The following is a 25,579-nucleotide window of genomic DNA, read 5'->3' as shown; positions in this document are numbered from 1 at the left end:
CAGCAAATTTAAAATACTGAAGAACAGTTGGCATGCTAGAAAGAGGCTTCTTATTCACATGATCACTGCAGTATACGGTGGTTATGGGAAAAATGTGCTGTGATGGTTCCCAGACTATGGCAAACATTGGCAGTATGCATCTTCAGGGCCACTGTGACTCATTTTTAGCATGCAGTTAAACACAACTCTTCTCAGCTGCAGATGCTGCCAAATGCTGCTCCAGGTGGAATCTGGTTGAGAACTTGCCAGAACAGACCAGGAACTTACTGGAAACAGGTTTCATTTCACAGAACAGCAGGAATGCTTCAGTGATTATATGCATGTGTAAGTGCAGCACGTGCAGCAATGGTTACTACGCTATGTGAAGTCTTTCTGGAGAAGACTCTGACGGTTCCACCCATTTCAATTCTTAACAGAAGTTCAAAGCTGAGTGGAGTCAACATCTGCAAGTTTTTCTCCATGTGGCCACCACTTACTAAAGAAGTTGCAAAGAAGAAGAAGCCTGCAGGAGAAAAAATGTGTATGTAGGGCAAGGCTGAACGGGTATCAGTTCTGATTTTTTTTAATGGAAAAAATGAACGTAAGTAGTTTCACACATCAGGGAAATATACAAAAAAGGATGGACTACACAACTTTAGAAAGCACTGAGAAGAAACAAGCAGATAACCCTCCCCACATCAGAAACAAGAGCATAATAATCACATCAAACAGAGATCGAATGAATTCAGTGTGCCTTGCCTATGTCTGTTCCTCTTCGTCCTCATTTTATAAAGAAAAAGGAAAATTCCTCTTCTGTAAATCTTCATAATACTATCCAGAGCATAGCTTCCTGTACTGCTGTCTTGGCAGTATGGCACTCAACCAGGAGCACAAAAAAGAACTTGGGGAAAAGGCAGGTGACCCCCCCCCCCGCCCCGTGCACTGTGGCACTGGTTACTAGGATTTAAAAGCCTGCCAGGCAGGCACCCTGCAGAGCCCATCTGGTTTATCCTTCATTCCTGTACGAACAAGTGCAGGCCGAAGGACCCATTAAATGTCTAACTTGTGGCTATCAGAGGCAATGATCCACTGTGCACCTAATCCCTGAAATTGGAGCCATCTAGATATTTCCTTGGTATTCTAGCCATTTTCATGAGCTGGATTGTTTCTTCAGCTTTTGTACCCATTGCTCTAATGAATCCACCTGCCTCATAATATGTAAGGAACTGCTTTGCCTCTTTGGTAGTAGCTCCAGCCCAAATTCTTGCTCAGGTACTGATGCCCTGTGGTACTGTCCTGTCCTGATACTAGACTTTGGCTTCAAAGGTCTTTGGAGGGACTTGAAACCTCATTAAACCTTGTGCCACCTGTTCCCTTGACCTGCAAACCCCACATTTGGGCTCCCCAGGACTGAATTGGTTGTTTGCCTCCAAAGGGGCTTTTTTAGGTTTTGTTAAACATATTCCCAGTGAGTGAATGAAACGAAGACGCCACAAAAAGGGCTCAATGGAGCTGCAGCCCCTGCTGTTCTATGCAATTCATGGTTTAAGCTTTTCTATACACCCTCCTGCTCTGAAAGTCAAACGTCAACCAGCAGACAAAGCAGACCTGAAAAGGTGCCATGCCTGAGTGATCAGAGGTTGGTGAACACACCCACTCAGTTAAGAAGTCCACAAAGGGGAGGGAGGGGCAGAGGACCGGGTAGGCTCTGATAGGCAGGTGTCAGTCCCCCTGTCTGCCTGCCTGATTCATAATGACAGCTAATGTGACCTTTGTAAAGGTGATGGACAGGCAGCTCAGTCTACACCATGACCTCTGACCCACTCCCAAACCTAAATCCCCTCAAAATGCTGACAGCAGTAAGTAAGGCAAGGTCACTCCCTAATCCCTCCCTTTCAGTCCAATCCAGGAGGTGGGGATAGGGAGCATGGGGGGGAGCCTCATTATCGCCTGGAGGGAACAGATACCTCACTCATTGGGTGCATTTTAAAAGGCCAGTTAAGCATTTACTCAGACACCATAGTCATCACCTAAGCACATGGCACAATTTTCTAATGCACTGTTACCTTCAAGTCTCCTGTGGGAGAGAGGAAAACCATATAAAATACTAACATCGCTAGTAGAAGGAACAAGGCACATCAGTTAGGGAATAAATCCCTTTCCCTCAAGCTGTGAAAAATGTAGTCAGGAGGGTCTTTGAAGGGTGATGATGAGAATAGATGCCGTGAACTAAGCAGAATTTTGATGGTTGTTGTGGGTTTTCCGGGCTGTATTGCCGTGGTCACACTGTGACACTGAGAGATCTCTGTCTTTTGGTGCTACACCTCTGAAGATGCCAGCCACAGCTGCTGGCGAAACGTCAGGAACTACAATGCCAAGACCACGACAATACAGCCCGGAAAATCCACAACAACCATCGTTCTCCGGCCGTGAAAGCCTTCGACAATACATTAAGCAGAATTTCAAAGCAAGATCCTAGAAATATGTATTCTTCACTTCCCTCTATTCTTTCTGTTCCTAGCCAGAGCTTTTGCATCTCTAGTAAGCAAAAATCAATCTCCCAGCCTCCACTGAACTCCATCTAGACTCTTAGGCTCCAGTAAGCTTGATGGTGATATTTCAGATTCCTAGATATCAGCAGCAAATGTCTAGGCATCCAGGTTACCTTGTGCCTGAGAGTTTTTTAACCCAGTTTTCCTCATTCATGCAAACTTACATTAGTCTTTTCAAGTCAAATGAGCTACTGTGAATACCAAAACCAATTTTTACAAAGCACTATTCATCCCTCAATCTCTCAGTCTTCTCCAAAAGAAATAATATCATCTCTCTCATACAGATTGGGAAAACAAGGCACAGTTTGTCGCAACAGACTAATCCATGGTCTCTTGGAAGGGGTTGGTTAACAGCGTCACAAATATTCACAACTGCAGGCCTGTGATTTCTAGGCCTGGAAATAATGTGTTGCACCAGTTCATACTACCCTGTCAATGCCATTATAGCTTCCTCTTGACTTTTCATGCATTCTGAGAGAGGAGAATGAATGTCTGTGTGTGGGAAGTTGGAGTGTATTTGTAGAAGCAAATTATACCCATGAACAGTGTGTGTTGATTGTAAATGGATGTACAGAGTCTACATGCTTTTTCAGAGTTCCTGATCATGGGAAAAGAGCCTTAGCCCTTTCAGATATTGCATCCATATATATCATGAGCCTGACAACTGGGCACAATTTGGAAGTGCACATTAATCATAGCGCTCCCAATATGGTGCTGTCAGCATATTGCATGAACATGACCAATGTGCACATTTTGCATGGGCATACAGCTTCAGTACACATGAACAAGAACTTTAGAAAGATCTTATGGTCAGTTTGCACATATTGAAGCTGTTCACATAATACGACAAACATGCACACTGGGTAGAGTTTAGGGTTCCCAGCTCCAAGCTGGGAAATTCCTGGAGATCTTGGAGGAGAAACCTGGAGAAAGTGGGGTTTGGGGAAGGAAAGGACCTTAGTATGGCATAATTCCATAGAGTCCACCCCCAAAAGTAGCCATTTTCTCCAGGTGAACTGATCTCTGTGGCCTGGAGACCAGTTGTAATTCCAGGAGATCTCCAGCCACTACCTGGAGGCTGGTAACCCTAGTAGAGTTAGCCACAGTTGGTGGGCTCCTGGTATGTGTGGATATAGTGTAGGAAAAGAGCTTATACTATGTTACAATCAGGACTGGAGGTTGTCATTAGGGTTGTCAACTCCAAGTTGGGAAATTCCTGGAGATCTGTGTGTGTGTGTGTGTGTGTGTGTGTGTGTAAGAGAGAGAGAGAGAGAGAGAGAGAGAGAGAGAGAGAGAGAGAGAGAGAGAGAGAGAGAGAGAGAGAGAGAGAGAGAGAAACCTGGAGAAAGTGGGGTTTGGGGAGAGAAAGGACATCAGCATGGCACAATTCCATAGAGTTCACTCACCAAAGTAGCCATTTTCTCCAGGTGAACTGATCTCTGTGGCCTAGAGACCAGTTGTAATTCTGGGAGATCTCCAGCCACTACCTGGAGGCTGGCAACCCTAGTTGTCATTGGGGTTCTGCTGTCCCATCCCCCCCCCCATTCACATTCATTCTCCGGGCTTGGAACATTTGGAAAGGGATAGAATTGCCCTGAACATCTCCCAGTTAAAATGAAGGCAAAGGGAGAGAAAACATTCCTAGTTATAAATTGTATCCTACCACTATGCAGTTAAGCGTGGTGCACTTCATCAGCTCTAAGCACACCCCACTGTTGAAGAACCTCTTATGTCCGCAGGGGACACGTGGTGTCAGTGAAACACACCAACTTTTGCTGAGCAAAGGGGAAAGATAAACACACAGGCCTCTGTGTGTAAATATCTTTCTCTTCCTAAAGGAATGAGGACTTCTAATGAATTTAAAATTGGCAGCGTACCCCACCCCCATATCAAAAATTGATCCTAGAGTTTGGGGTGGGGGGGGTGCTTGCACTTTCTGCTTGGGAACTTTGTTTATTGTACTGTTAATGTTATCCTGCCCTTCTACCAGATGACAAAGGGTGGATTACAAAGACAAAAACATAAAATACACCAGACAAATCTAAAAACATCAGTAGCAATAATCAGTAGCATAAAACAATAAACATCCACAATATTATATCAGTATTCTAAGCTTAGCAATGAGGTGATGAATGTTTTGCCAGAATTCTATAATGTCTTTCTGATACTGCACATCCATACATTTCTGCCCACTTTCACTACTGCCCGAGACAACAGTGCCCATTTATTGTAACCCACCAGAACCAATTGTGTTCCTCCAGGCTGAGAACAGAGTCTGCTGCAACGGTGCTGCACATCTGGACAAGGCTGCTCTAAAATATGCTGGCAGCTCAAAATATATAATGTTCTCCCTGCCTGAGAAAGTCAGACTCCCTGTTCTGCAGCTTGGTCACAATTCCACTCCCAGGGTTTGGGAAATGCCTCCATTTCCTCCCTGGGATCTGCACTTTGTGAGGGATCCAGGGATTTGGTATCTCCACAACACCCATGTAACCAAATGAAACCAGTTATTCAGAATAGAGCAACTAATTACAGGCACTAATTTCCTAACAAAGTATCTTATCTTGCAATACAGTAAAGCAGCCCTGCACCAAAGGAGACCAACAAAACCTTATTGCACTGGCTGGCTGACAGCCTAATCCCCTTTTAATTGGCTGTGTGTAGCTGATAATCCCGGAACTCCCAGACACCAGCCAGTCAATGAACATTCAGAATTAAGGACTGAGCTAGAGAAGAAGATGAGGGTGCAGTTCTTGCCAGCTCCCTTGGTATCAGTCAGCCTCTAAAAGGCTTTCTCACTCACAACACAAATTCAGATTTTCCAATTTGTATAATTTTACTTATATAACAATGGTATTGCCAAAGCAGAATGGAATGCAATGCACTCTATAAAGTTTCCTGTCAAGCAGAGGCTAAACCACCTACAGAGAAACAACCAGTATACTTATTTAATGGAAATACTAAAGGTTGCAACTCTTATGTTCTTTTCTATTAGGTGAAAGCCTGATGTGGACGAGTATTTACTTAAAACACAAAATAGCTGAGTGTGTGTCCAGATGCTGAAACACTGTAATAAAGAGCAGTTTTTGAACTCTATCTAAGCAGGATAACTAAGCAGGAGTTACTGTTGTTTAGTACAATGTATAGGATTTCTTTGCTTTTACTTTTCAAAGGAACAGAATTCACCATATAGAATCAAACAAATCAGCCCAGCCCAATTCACCCATTTCACCTGGAAGCCTGTCTTTTGCATGCAAGGCTAATAGTGTAAACCTAAACAGAACAACACCCTTCCAAGCCAATTGACTTAATTGCACTGTAAATTCACATCACACTTACTTCAAAAAACAGCTTTGCTGAATTTAGCAAGATTCCTCCAGTAGAAATAGGTTGTGGACTGCAGCCCAAATGTCCTTTTAAAGTCCTGCATTCAAAGCTGAGGCCCATTCTCCTGAATTAGGCTTCTCTGCCTCCAGGGAAAGGCAGACTCTACTTTCTTCCCACCCAGTTCACAGTCAGTCCACACCTGCCCATGTGTGTGCATAACACATAGTTGACTCTGCACTGCTAACATGCAGGCAGGTGTGGACTTTCCAACCTGAACCTCTGGAGGAGATCATATTACACCCTACAGCACAAAATTTAATTACCTTCCTTATCTCTTCTCCACGAGCTATAAAAGATGCCAGTGATCATGAAAATATCCAGTCCTATATCTGCTCCCCACAGTATTTGACTCAGTGTTCTCTGCCGGCACTACATTCCACAGGCTGATTACAGGCTCCATAAAGCAGAATCCTCCTGTATCAGTTCTAAAAATTTACAACCTTTTAATTGCTTTTGGTGACTCCCTGTCATCAGGTTATAGAGCAGCAGTGCAGGAATAACAGCTGGTTCACTCCCAATGCAGCCTTCTGTCCAGCCCAGCTCAGTCTTGCTTCCCCGTGGCCATTTGCTCAGGTGATGCTTAAGCAGGCTTTTGTATTTCCCCTGACAGCAATCTGAACATAAAACCTGCATTCTAAAATATATAATCAATAGTAAAAGGAACCATTTCCTATTTATCATTTAAAACATTCATATCCTAGACATTCCAGTTCACAAGGTGATTCAGCAGTGCAGTTGCTGCTGAGAAGTCAAACTGCCTTCACAGAATCACAGAATTCTAGGGTTGGAAGGTACCTCCAAAGTCATCTAGTCCAACCCCCTGTACAATGCAGGAAATTCACTACCCCAGTGACCCCTGCTCCATGCCCAGAAGATGTCCAAACATCATCAAGATCCCTAGCTGAACTGGCCCGGGGAAAATTGCTACCTGACCCCAAGGTGGTAATTGGCATTACCCTGGGCATGTAAGAAGGTGTCATGATGAGAACTGAACACTGATGTAACCCTTCCTGCCCTCCCTCTCATGATCTGCCTAGGTTCACAGAATCAGCATAGCTGTCAGATGGCCACCTAGCCTCTGCTCAAAAACCTCCAAAGAAGGAGAGCCCACCACCTTCTGAAGAAGCCTGTTTCACTGTGGGACCACTCTTAACTGTCAGGAAGTCCTTCCTAATGTTTAGCTGAAAGCTCTTTTGATTGAATTTCAACCCACTGGTTCTGGTCCAACCTTCTGGGGCAACAGAAAACAACTCTGCACCATCCTGTATATGACAGTCCTTCAAGTACTTGAAGATAGTTATCAAATCACCTCTCTGTCGTCTCCTGTCCAGGCTAAATATACGAAGCTCCTTCAACCTTTCCTCATAGGACTTGGTCTCCAGATCCCTCACCATCGCCCACCTCTGGACACGCTCCAGCTTGTCTATATCCTTCTTATATTGTGGTGCCCAAAACGGAACACAATACTCTAAGTGAGGTCTAACCAGAGCAGAGTAGAGCAATGCCATCACTTCGCGTGATCTGGACACTACATTTCTGTCGATAAAGCCCAAAGTTGCATTTGCCTTGTAGATAGCCATTACACTGCCCATGTAATGTCTAACCCAGATTGAACTGCCACTTCTGTGGTCAGACCAGGGGTTTTTCCTTCCTATTTCAGCATCCTGACATGTGCTACAATTCCCATTTATCTTAGTATCCCCTCTCTGTTTCTTAATTGTGCCACATAATACTTAGATATTAAGATACTCATTGGCTCACTTCAGAAAGCCAAGTTATAACCATGAGGATATTATGCTTATTCAAATATACAAGTTTTACACTCTGAATTTGTTTTCTGTAGTTATATAGAAATATCTTCAGATGGAAGTGTTAGGTAGCAATTGTAACTTTTTCAAGATGGGTCTGTGAACTGCATTTTAAATTAAGCTCTGGTAAAGTTGCCTGGGTAACCAGTGCCCATGAAATATTTCACATGTACGTCTTCATCTGATCCCCTTAAAAGCTAATCTGTAGATGCAAACCATTACATTGGAACAGCTTCTGAGTATCTCCTGCAGGTCCTTCTTTCTGGATCACTTCACATTCATTTTGCTTGGAGCCCCACCACTGCTTGTATGTACTCATGGCTGGTACAAGCAACTCAAACAGTTATTTGGGGTGATGATATTTTCAGGGATGCCAGTAAAACAGCATATAGTCTACCAGTGCACTCAGGGTCATTTGCAATATTGCAGAAAGTCCTGGAAAGTTCCTCAAAGAATTTAGAGCACTATAGCTTAAAGCAGCAAAATATTTTTTTTCTTAATTGTCTTTCAATCTGAGAATTCTGTCCTTTTTTAAAAACAATTCAAGGTGCTTTGCAAGTTGGAGGTGGGAAAAATCTATGCTGCTTCTAAGTGCTCTACTACACCTCCATATATTGGTAGCATTAAATGAATGTTAACTAGTTCCTAGTGCTTAATTTATTTTTAGCTCAGCTGCACTGATAGGCAATAGAGAAAACTAAAAACTATATATATTTGAATAAGTAACTATATGTAAATAAGCAATAACCATTTTTCTGCAGGGTACTCTGGAAAGAAAAACAGGAATCCAGACATTATTTGAATTCCATGCTGTGAAAGGTGAGATTTAAAAAAAAAAAAATTGTTCAGCCCTACTATTGTTGCTTGACTTATTAACGACTCTTATCATAGATCAAAGGTAGAAAGGTTTAATTCCCACTGGATGACCCTTCTGGAAGATGTGGTTCACAGCTGTATATTGGAGAAGCCAGCCTAGATTAATAAACAAAGAATAAGATTTTTTTTACAATGAGTTTACCAATATGTAGCCAACTTTGCTTGGAGTATCTGACTTTTTAAAAAGGTACCTGGGCACAGGAGACTGACACAACAGATGACAAAAATTAATTCCCCTTTGGACTATGAAGACTTCCCAGGTGCATCACGAGGATGTCCGCTATGCCAGTAAAACCAATTACATGTGCTCTCACCCAATTAGTTTCTAATTATGGCCTTGTAGCACATTCAACATAATTAACATGTAAATTACACAGCATGTTTATATTCAATAACTGCTTCCCAGTGTTCCTGTCAGCAGGAATTGTGCTGGTGTGTGTGCATGTGTGTGGGATGGGGCTTGGCTTTTCTTTTCTTGTCTTTTCCTTTCTACTCTGGGTGACTTAATTTAATTGAAATGCCAGCAGAGTTACCAGTACCGTATTTCACCACCTAGAAGGCACACATTTTTAATAGTAGCGCAGTCTTGAGGGAATTGTTCAGATGATCCTTCCTTAGAGATGCTCATGCAGAAATGTAAAAAGCTCACCGGGGGCGGGGGTGCTAGACGGGTGAGTACACAAGCAGAAAAAAAAAAGATAATCAGCTGCATTAGGAGCTGCCTGAGAAAGGAAAAGAGAAACCAAAGAGAAGAAACAAAGAAAGAGGGTGGTTGCTAGGGGGACAATCAAGAACAGCTAGGTTGTGCTGGTCTCATATACATCTGTCCCAGTTCTTTATATTATGAGAAACATTGGCCCTCAGATGTGACTGGAATCCATCCCCTCTAATCCTAGATGTATGAGGACTGACTGTGGTTAAAGATACTACCCTTTCCCAGGGAAGACAACAGAGGTTCCCTTGACATAAATATTTGTAGGCTCTGGACCCCTCATGGAGTTCTCAACTGCAGCTCTTCAGGAGTGGCATATTTTCTAGGGAAGGGGATCCTCAGTGGCCACAGGTTTCTTTTAGAAACCTACAAATTCTCTATCAGTGTGAGCTGCTTAGGCCTATATACACTTGTGTATAGATCATGGATTTTGGTAGAGTCTGTGTTTTCATCAGGGTTTTCCATTTACAGAGGAAGTAATGAGGAAACATGGACTTCTCTCCTGTGGACACTCTTTCTTATAGTGAAGAAATCTGCTATCCACCCAATTTTTACCTCCTTCGAAGTTCAGACTAACCAGTCTTTGCTTTGTTGGTATCTGTCTTTACCTTTAAAGCCCTGAGCCTGAAGCAAGGGTACTTAAGAACCTGTACCAATCTGCCTGCTCATTAAAATCAACATCTCAACCCCTTCCTTGACGTGAAAGGTGACAGGCTTTCTCAGTGGTGGTGCCTTGGTGGTGGAATGCCCTCTCCATATAGGTTCACCTGGTGGGTAGGGGTTAAAAGGCTAGGCATAGAGTTGCCAGGCTCTCTCAACCTCACGGCAGGTGTGATGAAGTGATGTCATCACGAGGCCACCTGGGAGTGCACCTGCACTCTGCAGGGTGCTGAATAGGCCCAGATTGGGCCCGATTCAGCTGGATTCAGGCCTGAATCGGGCCACTGCAGAGCACGGAAGTGCTCCTGTGCTCTGCAGCGGCCCAATTTGGCTCGATTCGGCCGAGATTCAGTCCGGACCAAATCAGGCTTGAATTGGGCCCAAATCAGCCTGCTACAGAGCAGGGAAGTGCTCCCACACTCTGCAGTGGCCCGATTTGGGTTGATTAGGGCTGGATCTGGCCCGTTTTAGGCCCCAATCAGCCTGGATCAGGCTGGTGCGGAGCATGGGAGTTCTCCTGTGCTCTGCAGTGGTCCAATCCAGACTGATTCGGCCCAGATCTGGCTCGATTTGGGCCTTGATTGCCCCCAGATTGGTCCGCTGTGGAGCATGGGAGCATTCCTGTGCTCCACAGTGGTCCGATCTGGGCCCAAATGGGCCTGAATCGGGTGGCTGCAGTGCACAGGAATGCGCTGCGCCACCCAGGAGTGCGCCTAGGTGGTGTGCTCCCCCCCGCTGGCCAGGTAAACAGGGTGGGGGGTGGTGGAAGGCAGGGTGCAGGATCCCCCACCCCGGGTGGGGGGACTGGCAACCCTATCTAGGCGCTAAGTAAAAATGTTATTTGCCATTCCTTTTTGTATATTGTGCAATAGATGAACCATAATCTGATTCTTTAGAGTGGAAGCCGTTTTAACCTGCTGCTGTATCTGCTATTTTTACTTACATTTTTAAATGTCAGCTGATTTTTCCTCATTTTATTTTAAGCCATTGTAATCTCTTTTGTTGTTATTATTGTTTTAATAGAGAGGGAAGGCAGCATGGTATAGCCCAATCTCATCAGATCTCGGAAGCTAAGCAGGGTCAGTACTTGGATGGGCAACCACCAAGGAAAATGCAGAGGAAGTTACTGGCAAACCATCTCTGCTTCTCACTTGCCTTGAAAGTCCCTTGCAGGAGTTGCCATAAGTCAGTTGTGATTTCAAGGCAGTTTATACACACACACACATTGTTTTAATAGTTTTTAATGTATTTTAGTGTTTTTACTGATTTTATTATAAGCTGCTTCAAATATAATGAAGCAGGTAATGTATGATCTAAATGGAATGGCTGGAGTCTTCTTGCTGACAGCCCTCTTCCCCACTGCCACTTGATGGGCTGTTTGGGGTGGGGGGATAAGAGAATTGCTGATGATTGTGATACATTGTTGAAAAACCAGAAGTGACACTCCAGAAATCCCTTGGATCTCTATGGTAAAAGCCATAGAAATCAATGGGATCCTTAGCGTGTCATTGCAATGTAATTAGGCCTGGATCAGATGCAGGATTGTATACTTGGCAGCCTGAGACCTGTCTCCTGATGAGGAACTATCAAGAGACACCCCTAAGTCACTGCAAGTTCTGGGCCTCAAGGCTCTTCTGAGGTTTAGGAGATAACTCAGCTGGGAGATGACTCAACTTCTGACCCTAAGGAGCAATACAAAAGAGAACTCAATAAAATATTAAAGACACTCCTCATGGACATACAAGAATGTATCCATATGGACACACACCAGGAATCAGGGCCAGGAACATTCTACCTACTACCCAAAATCCACAGACCAGGTAACCCAGGATGCCCCATTATTTCAGGAATTGGCACGATCACAGTAGGAGTCTCAGGATATATGGACACCCAGCTATTTACAGGATGCCACTGACTTTCTCAGGAAAACCTACAACCTACCAGATGACACCATCCTAGCAACCATGGATGTTGAGGCTCTGTACACCAATATCCCACATGCGAATGGACTGCAAGCCATCCGGAATATTATCCTGGACAAAACCACAGCACACCTCACCACTGAACTTTGCCACTTCATACTTACTCACAATTACTTCAAATTTGGTGACAGCTTATATCTACAGGTTAATGGCACAGCCATGGGCACACGCATGGCACCACAGTATGCTAACATATTCATGGAAGACTTCGAGCAACGCTTCCTCAGCTCCCATCCACTGAAACCACTCCTGTACTTAAGGTTATTGGATGACATCTTCATCATTTGGACCTATGGGAAGGAAGCCCTTGAGAGATTTCATCAGGACTTCAACAACTTTCACTCTACTATCAACCTGAGCCTGGACCACTCTACACAACAGGTACACTTCCTGGACACCAATGTATAACTACATAATGGACAGATAAATATCACCTTATATCGGAAACCCACTGACAGATACTCATATCTACATGCCTCCAGCTACCACCCTAAACATATAACAACAACAACATTTGATTTATATACCACCCTTCAGGATGACTTAACACCCACTCAGAGCGGTTTACAAAGTATGTCATTATTATCCCCACAACAAACACCCTGTGAGGTGGGTGGGGCTGAGACAGCTCCAGAGAACTGTGACTCTGGAGCTCTCAAGGTCACCCAGCTGGCTTCAAGTGGAGGAGTGGAGAATCAAACCCAGTTCTCCAGATTAGAGTCCCGCACTCTTAACCACTACACCACTTGGTCTACAACCAAGCCTTACGTTACAATCATATCCGCTCCAATGGTCTTGATCGGGACTCCCACTTAAGAGATTTACAACAAGCATTTTTGGGGCTACAGTACCCACCAAATGAGGTGAGGAAACAAATCAACAGGACCAGACTAGTACCCAGAAACAGCCTGCTCCAGGACATACCTAAAGGAACAAACAACAGAACACCACTGGTTGTCACCTATAGTTCCCAGCTCAAACCCATCCAATTTATCATCAGTGATCTACAGTCCATTCTGAAAAATGATACCTCTCTCTCACAAGCCCTAGGTGGAAGACCTCTCCTTGCCTACAGACAGCCCCCCAACCTTAAACGACTTCTTACTAACAACCATGAATCAACTAGCAGAGTCACCAACACAGGTACCAGACCCTGCAACAGACCCAGGTGCCAACTCTGCCCTCAAATCTACCCAGGAAATACAATTACAGGACCCAATGGCGTCAATTATACTATCTCTGGCTCTTACAGCTGCTCATCCTCCAACGTGATATATGCCCTCATATGCCAACAATGTCCATCTTCTCTGTACATTGGACAAACCAGCGAACCTCTGCGCAAAAGAATAAATGGACACAAATCTGACATTAAAAATGGTAACATCCAGAAACCAGTGGGAGAACACTTCAATCTACCAGGACATTCCACCAAGGACTTAAAGGTCACCATAGTTCAACAAAAACCTTTCAAAAACAAAACCCAAGAGGAAGCTGCTGAATTGGAATTCATATGTAAATTTGACTCAGTCAGACTTGGATTGAATAAAGACTATGAATGGTTATCTCATTATCAGAAGTAACTGATTTCATTAACAGACAACTGATTTGCATCTACTCCCCCTTCCCCTCACCACCTATATATATCTGGCCAGTTTCTTCTTACCCTCCATGCATCTGACAAAGAGAACTGTTGTTCTCGAAAGCTTATGCTACAGTAAAGTTGGTTAGTCTTAAAGGTGCTACTGGACTCTTTACTATTCAACTTGTAGAAAGCATCCTAAAAAGGAACGTAGCCTTACCTGCAGGGGATACTCCCTCTATAAGGTTAAGTGAGGCTAGAGTCAGTGTGGGAACAACTTGTCTATGGTTTTGCTGGCTAGTCGATTAGATGCTTGACTAGCATGCTGGTGATTTTTGGTACCTGATCCTTGGACTGCCAGATCCTTGGACTGCCTTTTGGATGTGCCTATGGATTACGTTAGCTGATCCAGGACTGTGACTTTGGACTGTGACATGAGAATCACAGCTGGTAGAGACTCTGTAAGTTGCCAGGTCTTCCACCTGGTGAACAAGAAGCAATTTCCTCTGCACTTCCATCTTTCAAGAAATTGCTGAATATCTACATATTTCCATAGATTTTCTACAACTAACTGTCATCTTATTCTTTACACCTTTATCTTTCCCTATGTGGTTTGTGAATGTAAGCCAGTCAGCCAAGTCTGATACTGTTCTTACAAAACTCCTAACGTTTAGGCATCTAATAAATAAAGTATGATTTCATTTAGGAAATTCATTTAGGATTGCCAATAGAGGTGTGCACTGAGAAAATATTCATTTCTGTTTCAAGTTGGGGTTTTTTGAATGAACTATTTACCATTTTTGGTGTTTTCCAGGGAGAGCGTTGTTAGTTCAGATCTAATCCATTTGGATTTTTTTTTGTTATATTGACTTTTGGCCCCATTATTTTCAATGAGACTTTCAAGGCTCTTTAGGACAGCTGTTTTTGCAGTCAACAGCATCAAAATCACACAGATACAATTTTGCTTGCTGCTGCTGCATGGTAACCAAAATGAAGAAACACACAAACTTTTCAGTGGGAGGGTATTCGATATAACTTGATTTCCTGGATTTGGTTCTCCATTCTGGAAGCCACTTTAATAAAAAGAAACAGCCATTTCTGTGAGTATCTATGACTCGCTTGTTTTGTTCTGCACACCTCTAGCTGTAGGGTTGCCAGCCTCCGGGGCGGGCCGGGGGTCGGGCTGGAGATCTCCCAGAATTACAACTGATCTCCCAGCCACAGAGATCAGTTCACCTGGAGAAAATGGCTGCTTTGGAGGGTGGTCTCTATAGAATTATACCATGCTGAGGTCCTTTCTCTCCCCAAACCCTGCCATATCCAGGTTTCACCCCCAAATCTCCAGGAATTTCCCAACTTGGAGATGGCAACCCTACTTAATTGCCAATCCTGGGTTGGGAAATTTGTAGATTTGGGAGTGAAGCCTGAGGAGGGTGGAGTTTGGGGAGGGGAGGGAGCTCAGCAGGGACATGATGACATAGATTCCACCCTCCAAGGAGCCATTTTCTCCAAGAGAAATGAGCTCAGTTGTAATTCCAGGCCCCACCTGGAGATTGGCAACCATAATTCCATAGCTACATCTATTATGGCAACCATGGTAGCCAAGTACTGTGTGAGGGTCCCTGAGCAAATTGTTTTTTATAGGGACAGAGGAGCCTTTACCTTAACATTCTTGATTATTTCCACCTAATGTCATACACTTGGCTAGTCATCCTCATGCCCATTTCAATACAGCCTAGAACAGGAAAGGCAGAAAGGTGTGTGTCTCTGTGTGTGGGAGCGCCAAGCAACTTCTCAGCCACACAGGTGCACATTTCATTGACTGTAAACTAGCCACTGTATAAGCATCACTTCTGCAGGGTAGAATTGGACCCCCAGGACAGGAAGCTGTATGCATTAAACATCTCCAGGCCAAAAGTTCTGAATATTTATTGTTGGGCCTTTTCATATAGAAACATGCATATATAAAAACTGTATCCCCAGTAGCTGCATGCTGAGATCATGTGAGTGAAGCCAGGCTAAGCCCTGCCAAGTTGGGGGGGGGGGGCTAGTGCAGACAGGAAATGTGTCTCTTTCCTTTGAGATAACCAGTTTGCCACATAATGGGGATGAATGGACTGAAGCAGCAACTCTGTTATTGCAATCAGGAGTCTATCACCTCCCCCAGCTGAGCTTGATTAGGAGTCTCCTGAAGACAGGAAGACCTCCTAGGGAAAAAATGCTATGGAAAGGCTTCAGGGGGAGAGAAGTATTAAGAAGAGCATGAGAGATGAAACCAGTCAGGGTAGATAAGGAGGTTTGAGGAATGCTAACTGCTATGAGAAGGAAAGAAAACAACCATCAAGTTGAGGAATTATGGAATTGGTAAGGAATTATGACTTCCCTTAGGAAAGGCACATTAATTGAGAAAGTTTCGTCACTTCTTGAAATAGAAGAATGAAAAACAATCCTTTGACACTTCAAAGACTAACACATCCACTGTGGCAACAGGGATTCTTGAAATGTACTGTTAATTTGTATGTACACTTTTATGCTGCCTTTCTCTCCAACACGCAACCCAAAGCAATTTACAAATATATAGAGATAGATAAAATGTAAAGACAACTCTTCTAGTACTATATTTGTGTTATACTCTTCTTCAGACTCTCCACAGTATGGATGATGATTAACTTCTCTACATTCCATTCTTCTGTCTTCATGATGGCTTTAAATACCTGTTAAAAGCTCATCTATTTGTTCTAGCATTGTCTGATTATTCCTTCCCCCCCTCCATTCACTTTCCCTCCATGGTTATCTTTTTAAAATTGACCCTGAGTGCAAGTCCTGTGGATAGCATCTATTTAATACAGGTGCTGTAGAAATGAATAAATAATTATTCATCTGGGTCACAAAATAGTGCTGAGTTTAAAAACACTGCAACTGTGTAGTTTCCTGTGTATCAGTCATTGTGTTTGTGTGATTGACTGTAATAAGCCGTTACATCTTCCATATTTTACATGGGCCACAATCCAACACCCTAGATGTGATGTGTTTCAGCATCCCAACTCTATCTACACTGTGTAACTATTCTTTAAAGTTAGTCATCTTGTGAAATGTGTAAGGCTGCAATCTGTGCACAATTACAAGTGAAGGAATGTTTTGGTTACATCCCTCTCTCCCCCCCCCTAACTGCATCTTCTCTTTCCTCCCCTTCTCCCCCCTCCTCTTCTATATTTGACCAGTTTCTGTACCATGCATCTGACGAAGAGAACTTGATTCTCGAAAGCTTATATGCTACAATAAAATTGGTTAGTCTTAAAGGTGCTACTGGATTCTTCTGCATTAGGTGTCAGCTTCTAGCTGAAGGTGTGAACTGACTATTTCATTGTCTCCAGCCAGGGAGGCTATTAGCATTTTTAAAGTGTTGGCCTGGGTAAGACTTGAGCTGACTTCCCCTCTCCAGCCTGCCCCCTGCTAAGAGGGAGAAAATCTTTTTCATGCTAAAGGTGGAAGTTTTGTATAATCAAAATCTCCAGAGTAAAACACATTTCTCCACAATGAGTATAAAAATACATTTCTTAAAATTATGACTAATTTTGACTAGGCCAGGACAATTCTTGATTTCAGTGCATTTCATGACTGAGCAACTTTTCATCACAAAAAAAAATACATCAGTCCTCAACTCTGCCACAGAAAACAATCAAATGATCCTCTCTGACCTCAGAATCCTTCATCACCAAAGCAAAACGAAACATCACCTAACCCAGCCCCATTTTGGTCACTCTCTTGAACGTTTACCCTTTATACTCTATCAAGCACACTGATGACCTTGGTAATCATAGATAGCCATTATAACCATTTATTGGAAGAACATTGTCTGGAATCTTTCAGAAATATCTACCAGACCTCTAAGTACTACATGAATCCTGAAGTGTCCCATAAACCAACAGGGACCCCCTTCAACAAACATTTGGGGCTGTTACATGGTCTGCACTAGAAGAAGACTGTTTTCCTTTCTTAGCTGACAGTTTGCTGTCTCATTTCAGTGTATCTTTTTTGCAAGGCAAACTCTCAAAATTCAAGGTCTTTTATACAAAGGTGGAAGAATCCAAAACACTGGAAACTGTAAATTAAACAAGTATCTGAGAGGTTTATCAACCTGGCTTAAAAATAAAAATTTATGGTATACACATTTTTCTATCCATAACTCATGCTAAAGAAGGATAGTCCTATTGTTATAATTGATGAAGAAATAGAAGGTTGATATATATGAAAAGTTGAAACCGCAGTTGCAAGTGTGAAGTTTATTGATTTATAAACTTGCCTCCACTGAGAGAATTTTATCCATGAAATTTTTAATCTTTTACCCATGGCAGTTGGCCATCTCATATAACCAAGCTATGACATGAAACTGGCAATGGTCATGACATGCAAAACACATTAATTCCTTGGGGAAGAGTATCATATGGCAACTGTGAGTTTCCAAATGTTCCTAACCAGTGGTCCAACTAACATCTGTTTGGATGCCCATCTTGGTTGATGTGGTTATATTTACTGGGAAAACAATCTTCTTATGAACTCTTGGTAAAATATAATAGCATAGCTGAGATATGCCATGCATCAGCTTTTTAAACAGATAGTACATAAGGTGCATGAAAATAATAGGTACTTTTCAAATATGCCCAGTATGCAATGATACATGAAATGGGTTAATGTAAATGCAAAGGCTTATGAATTCTGGCAGTTCTGGAAAATCATTTTCAGTTTAAACTCTGATTATCTGATACAACATGGTCTATAAAGGAGGAAACTTGTATTTTTCACCATTAAGTTAATATATACAATACAGGGAGTCTGGGGCATTCAAGAGTTCACTGCACCATGTACCCAAAGCAAATTAACATCAAAGAGTGTTTAAACAAAGTGTTTTAATATGCTTAGCATGATACTCAAAGCTTGTAGGACATGTTAATAATATAATAAATAAAGTGGGTCTCAGCCACAATGGTCCACAAGGAAGAAAACATACATACACAGAGCTTTTGTTGATTTGTTTAGTCCTGTATAATTGGTCCTGTAGAAATGGAACAGAGGAGGAGAGATTGTGCACTGGGATTGTGCCTGCTGATCCCACCCCTTGCCACTCTATGAAGATCCCATCTGCACGTGAATATACCCAAACACCTGTGCTCCTATGCAAATGGAGATTAGGGGTGGGACCAACTGGCACAAATCCAGCCCCAGGGGTCATTTTGTAGAAAAAGAGCTGAAAGAACTCATTAGCATAACTCAATAGCATATGCCACACCCCTTGACATCACCAGAAGTGAGTCATTAGCATGACTGATTTGCATATACCACACCCCCTGACATCACCTATCCTGACTGTTTTGGACCCAATCCTGGCCATTCAGGGCCGAAATTGAGCCCAAAATGGCAAAAAGGGGCTGAAAATGGCCAAAAAATTGTCCAAAATGGTCAGGATCAGGCCACTGCTGAGCGGTAGAGTGATCTACCACCTGTCAGAGGCCCGATCTGAGCTGTTTCGGCCCCAATCCAGGCCAAAACAGGCCCCAAATGGCTGAGAGTCAGGTGGGCAAGGCCACCTGACATGTGACCTCTTTGGGGAACTGCATTCCCGTGTGTTCCCCCTCAAAATGAGCCCTGTCCAGCCCCATTTATTTCTTCACATAATTAACATTTGCACCTGGCTCGTGTGCATTCTGCGTAGGAGATATATTTTTCTATGCACTTCATTATACAATGTGCTATGGTAACAGGGAGTTACTAAATTACTTATAGGCAGATACATGCTGCATAGGACAAAGTAGATGTAAAGAAGCACGCTTACATGGGGATCCGCCACCGGGGGACATGGAGCCCTAATTGTATATCAGACAGCAGGAGATTCATCCAGTGCCTGTATCCACTGCCCTACGACAAGCGGAACCACTACAGCTGTAACCAGTTGTTTCCCTCCAACAAACGTTATTTTACTGTGTACCATGCCATGCTCTCTGCCATCTTTCACTGCTAGAGCTACAAGAAACTCACACAATTTTAAAGTTTACAAGTACATTTTTGTATTTTGTAGACCAGATTCTAGGCTAAAATTTGATGTATCAAAGAGCACAGAATTTGATAAAAGAGTCCAAAAAGCTTATGAATTTTAAAGACAGAAATTCAAGGTCAGATGCAGGAGGCAGGGAATGCTGCATTTCTTTTCGCTACCTGTCTTGATGACAACGATATGTAGGGAAATGACATCATTATATATTAAACTTGCAGGTTGGGGTGGATAAAACTTTCCAGTTAAGGCAAGGATGTAACTGTAAGGGGGAGGCTGTGGCTCAGTGGTAAAGCACATGCTTAATATGCAAAAGGTCCCAGGTTCAATCCCTGGCATCTCCAGTTAAAAGCATTAGGTGATAGGCGATGTGAAAGACCTCTGCCTGAGACCCTGGAGAGCTTTTCAATCTGAGTAGATGATACTGACCTTGATGAACCAATGGTCTGATTCAGTATAAAGCAGCTTCATCTGTTCATGTTTTCATGGTCGTGTGAATTTGTCATTTCTTCCTCAGATCTACTGCTGCAGCAAGAGAAAAAGCAGCATCCAGCTGTTGTGGGTAGAAGGAGTCAGTGGCCAACGTGAAAGTTTGGATTTATCTGCCTCATCTCTTTGATAAAGAGAGTGCTTTCTCCTTTACTGCCCAGTAAATGTTTCTAAATGAGTTGTGAATGTTAACAGCAGTGTTAAACAGGTAATTCTAGCTAGCAGAGAAGTATTTACAGTAAACATCCACAGAGATTCAGGACCCAATAGTCAAACTGAAAGAAAGTGATTTTATCAAGGAAGTGATGATTCCATGATACTTCCATGGCTAAAGTTTGACTGAAGACTTTACTACCAAAAGGCTAGTTTCACAGCAGCAGACATGGTGGAAACATTTGACGTATGCGGTAAAGATGGGTGTCTAAAAACCCTTGAGGACACATACTGAACACTTTGTCTCTGAACATGGGCAGGGGGAAGCCAGAGTTAGCTTAAAGAATAAATAGAAGTCTTGAGGCACTTTAGAGACACAAGTTTTTGTTCTATTTTAAATTCTAGCTTAAACTTTCATTGACTGGAGTCCACAGTCTTTTAGATAACACAATATTCCAGTTCAACCCCCTCCCCTAGCATCCCCCTATAGGCTATATGGCTACTTCTCTGGAATTGTTCCAGGTGGCTATGATTCCCTGATACATGTTGATTGTGTATTGGAAGATGCATGTCTTCCAGTCACACCTTACGTGTTCCCCCGAGACCACCAGCACAAACTCAGTAACAAAAAGAATACCGTAAAATGTGAACTTGCTCTAAAAAGAAAGGCAAGGATGGAAGATTCCAGTTATATGGCAATGGAAGGGCTCATTGAGGCCAATATCCTGTTTCTTAAGATGGTCATCATAAAAAAAGTAAGAAGCCAAAACAATTAATCGCATTATAAAAGTTCCAAATGGCAAAGTGATGTATTCTCCAAACTACAGGAGCACTTTGTATAAACAGAGGGCTTTCATCTTCTTAATGATGATATTCTGAATATTCACACATAGATTATCTCTTGCAGCCATGAATGCAGTCCTGTACAAACGCATAAGACATTTTAAAAGAACTATTGCTTGGGATGCCTCTTGAACTACAGATCCTCTCCGAAGTGGATAGTATCACTGCAAGAAAGCACACGCGAATGGAAGTTAATGGAAGTCAGGGAACTTAGCATTTTATTTTACCTGACTGAACAGAGGCTCTACCTCCAGGAGTCTCCAGCATGTGGCAACAGTAGAGACTGGGAGACCCACGCTGTGAGGGAGACAAAGGCCCATGCTGCGGAGTTGTCTCTTTCCCCATTTAGCTCATTTGTTGTTATTGGCTTGATCAAAGTGCCGTGTGGGTTGCATTATAAAAGCAGAATTGCTGATTTGTTTGAGCTTTGCCTCCTACCCCTTGATGGGCTATTTATGGTGTAATTAAGCTAATTACAAGTAATGAGAGTCCCGCTGGCCCTGAGCCAAGTTATTTTCCTATTTAACTAATTCACAGGTGGTAGGAAACCAAAAAAAACACTGGGATGAAATGACTCTTTGCTGAGTGTGTTCAAGTGTTTTTGAATGCAATCCACTTTTTATTCAAATAGAAGAGCACTTTGGTGTGTGATCACCCGACACTCTCAAGAAAATTCAGAACAAATCAAGTCAGAGGCTGGTTTTCAATCACAGCAGGAACCAACTGCCTGTCATGCATAAAAGAAAGTGGGGGCAACTCGTTACTGTGATTGCAGGAATGTTTAGGATGAAGAAAAAGGTGTGTTTAGGATATTTAGGACAAAATGTAACCTTGAAGAAAAACTGTAGGGAAGGACAAATGATAGAGCCAAACAGAGGGCATATCCCTTCCTGAGAGACTTCAGTCTCATACTCGGGAAATCTAGTCGGTATTTAAGGTGCTGTTGGGCCCAGATCAAGCACAATACAGAGTCACAAACATCCTCGTTTAAAAAACTCCCAAGTGGTCCAGAGTGAAGCACATCACCACAGCCAAATATCGTTCTCTGCTAGCTTTTTGAGGAAATAGCTATCACAATATTTCTAAGGAATACTCAGAATATGTAATCATTAAAACTATTCACAGCTATGACATTTTACTTGTTCCTTGCATGGCTGCAGTTATTAAGGAAAAAGAATGTGGAGGGGAAAGATTTCGATCTATTGCTGGATTTCTCTGCACAGATTAGTTTAACTGTGGTGCTTGCAGAGTTCCTGGTTGCAGCAGACCCCAAAGATTTGGCCCTGTGGTTTTGTTTTGTCAAGAAGGAATCAATTTGCACATTATGAGGATGAACAGATTTCCTACTGTATAAATCTAGGACTGAATGTTTGTGCGCCCAGCATCTGATTTTACAAGGTTTGTAGCACAAAACAACACAGTCCATACTTCACAAGCTGCCTGAATTAGTGCAGCTCTTTTCAGTATCTTCATGTGAAAGTTCAGATTTCATTTATCAGACACTAATCTTCCCACAATGTTCCTCCTCAATACATGTCTGAATAATTTTCTTTCTTGGTGGCTATTGTTACGCCCCTCCTCCATCATTATCTGTGCCTTTTTCCTTTTAAAATATAGATTGATATATGCGCATATTTATTCATCTGCCTCAGTAATTTCTTCAGTAATTTCAGTTGATTTTGTTTTGGCTAAAGAAGAGGATGCCGTTTCTTTGGGCCTTGCATAATCCCTCCTACTTCACAATCTCAAAGAGACATTTCAAAGTTCCCCGTCACTTTTTGCATAACATGTGAAAGTTTATGAGTGTAGGATAGTACAAATGTGTGTATTATTCTTTTTAAAAAGATCCAAGCCTACAATCCCAAGAGAAGAAAGTTTATATATGCTGCTCACAGGCCAGTTCAGAGGGGGATAACCAAATAAAAACATGAACAACTGCAACACAATGACTTTAGCCTGGGCAGGCATAAGATTCCACAGGCATAAATTGAAACAGTAAGTTTCAAGATGCAGATAAGCGCTTTCCCACCTTGTGCATGTGAATAGAATTGATGACAGATTTATACAGTTCCTGTATTTGGGGTTAAATCCCCATATTAATTCATTCTGTTCTAGGTAGCTCTGCCCATTTTTCTGTTGTTTTCCCAGACTGGTTTTCTGGAGGAGCTCCACCTACAACACAAACTAAAATGGAACTGCTTGTGTGTGTATTTAAAGCATTGCATATTATATTGAGGGTGCAGCATAGCAAGGACAGTAAAGCACTATTGAGTATACAGGAAATGCTAAAGAAACATTACATCGTTACATTTGTAGACTTTAAACAAACTGAGGGTCATATGTGAGAGATGTCTTAAGCATGGGTGTGGTGTATTTATTGTATGCATTAAAATGGAACAGTTTGTCCCCCCTCTCTATTTTTGTGTGTTGGTTTATTCTCATGGGGACCAGTCCCTGCTCAGTTACTTCTGATTGGTAGTTAGGATTTAGACTCCATGAGCTCCCTTATTCTGAAACCAGTTGTTCCCATCTCTGCATCTTCTTGCTAATTATTAGTTGTTTTGAACGTACACATCTCGAACCTAAGAGGAGGAACCTGCAAGCAAAAAGGAATATCTAAGAGAGATACAAACATGGGCGTGTCAAAGGTAGGCTTGCCAGTCTCCAGGTGGGGGTGGGGGATCTCCCGTTCCCAGCCACTGCCCCTGTCACCCCTGGACCACCTCTCTCCTGGCTGCTGGGTAAAAAGGTACGGGAACAGGGCAGTGAGGAGCCAAGTCCACTCCTGCATTGTGCTAGGAATGATGTCATTCGCAATCCCTATGTGATGTAGAAGAGCTAGTTGGACTCGTATCTGGGGCCAATTTAGTAAAAATTAGCCTAAAATTTTGGGGCTAATGTTTACTAAATAAGCCCCCTGTGTACTCTGTTGCTTCTGTGATGTGTCAGGAATGGTCATTTCTAGCGCAAAGCACACACATGAAAAGCAAGCAGATGCCCCTTGCCCTAGTTTGGACCCAGGGGACTTGGCATCCCTAGTCAAAGCCGACTTACATGACACCTGCCACTACCACCCCCCCCCTCTCTCTCTCTCTCTCACACACACACACACACACACACACTTGCCACCCCCTGCCCTCACTCCCCTGGCCAGCGGGGGAGGGGTTAAATTGTTGGAAGGCTGGCTGGAGCCCCTAAAGCTCACCCAAAAAAAATGGTATGTGTGCACTCTGGGGCCTCCGCTGATGTCACTTCTGGTTTAGAACATAAGCAATGTGGGCTCAGCAGGGCCAAATCAGCCCAAAAACGTAGTGAAAGAAGAAGAGTCCCACCCCATCCAGCCAGCACCTCTCACCCATTTTCAAGATAAGGGGGAGCAAGCCTACTTGCTTTCTGTTGTCAGTTTCAAGCAGCTCCTTTCCTGACAACATGTTTTCTAATTATCTGGAGAAGAGGAGGAAGAAAGCCATTTTGCAGGGCACATTGTGAGTTAAAGGGATGCTACTTCTTGGAAGGAACTTGGACCCATATTCAAATCTGTTTGTTGAGACCTTCCTCTTTCCATTCAGAGGTCTTCAGGAAGGAACTCCTTGCTGGGCACACACCATTATTTTGCCTAGGGAAAACAAACTCTCCATGGCTAATTGCCTTCAATAAATCACTCAGACATTTCTAGTATTTTCCACCAGCTCTTCCCCTACTAAATTTCCTTTAGACCCTTGAAAGGAAAAAAAGGGAACGGGGCTTTCAGATAATACACTCCTGCCCCTTGAGAACAGCTTCAGATGCTAGATGGACTGAGTCTTGTTTTCTTTTTTGGCATGTTCCTAATTCTGAGGCAGAGTCTTCCAGAGATGACAAAATAACGGAATGGCTGGGTAACCCCTATCCCCAGCACGACAACTGTCAAAACACCAGAGGAAAAAATGCTTGATCTTGGCATCCCTTCTTCTGTGCTCTAGAAAGCCAAAATATTGCAGCTATCAATTATATTTTTATCCTGCCCTTCCTCCAAGGAGCTGAAGGCAAGCATAGATGGCTCTCCCTTTCCTCATTTTTTCTTCACAATAGGGTTGCCATTTGCCCACAGGCAGCAGAGGATCGCTCACTGGCACTCCTATATGTCCCACATACTCTCAATGGGGTAGCAGGGGAAAATGGAGGGCAGATGGCATTGTGCATTGCTGCAACTTCATTTCCAGCTGAAAAATGTTGTGGCATCACACAATGCCTTTGATGCCTCTCTCTGCCCCCCATCCTACCACCTTACTTTTGCAACAACAGGGAACGATTGACCCACTAAATGAACTTCATGACTGGTCAAGTATTTTAACGTAGGTTTTCTCAGTCCAAGATTCTACCCATTATGCTAAACCTTGACATATCTTCTTTGGCTCCAGAAGTCAGTCAAAAATGTAGAAGACAGTTTTATTCTTTAGCCTTCAGGGTTTTGTATTTTGTATTTCTGCAAGCCAAGGCACCACAGAGGTCTGTCTGAGGAATCACAGCAAGA

The 25,579-nt window shown here is 42.9% G+C and overlaps 1 protein-coding gene and 1 non-coding gene across 3 annotated transcripts in view; one reads left to right on the top strand and one right to left on the bottom strand.

The window, feature by feature from the left end:
- Positions 1-25,579, bottom strand: part of SEMA3F (semaphorin 3F) — a 163,401-nt gene that overhangs the window by 97,388 nt on the left and 40,434 nt on the right. The gene's annotated exons all lie outside the window — the stretch shown is intronic.
- TRNAI-AAU (transfer RNA isoleucine (anticodon AAU)) lies at positions 19,853-19,925 on the top strand. Its single transcript has one exon. It is a non-coding gene; the product is annotated as a tRNA-Ile (tRNA).

Source organism: Eublepharis macularius, chromosome 4 (genome assembly GCF_028583425.1).
Source record: "Eublepharis macularius isolate TG4126 chromosome 4, MPM_Emac_v1.0, whole genome shotgun sequence".
NCBI lineage: Eukaryota > Metazoa > Chordata > Lepidosauria > Squamata > Eublepharidae > Eublepharis > Eublepharis macularius.
This window is presented reverse-complemented; position numbering and strand designations above follow the sequence as displayed.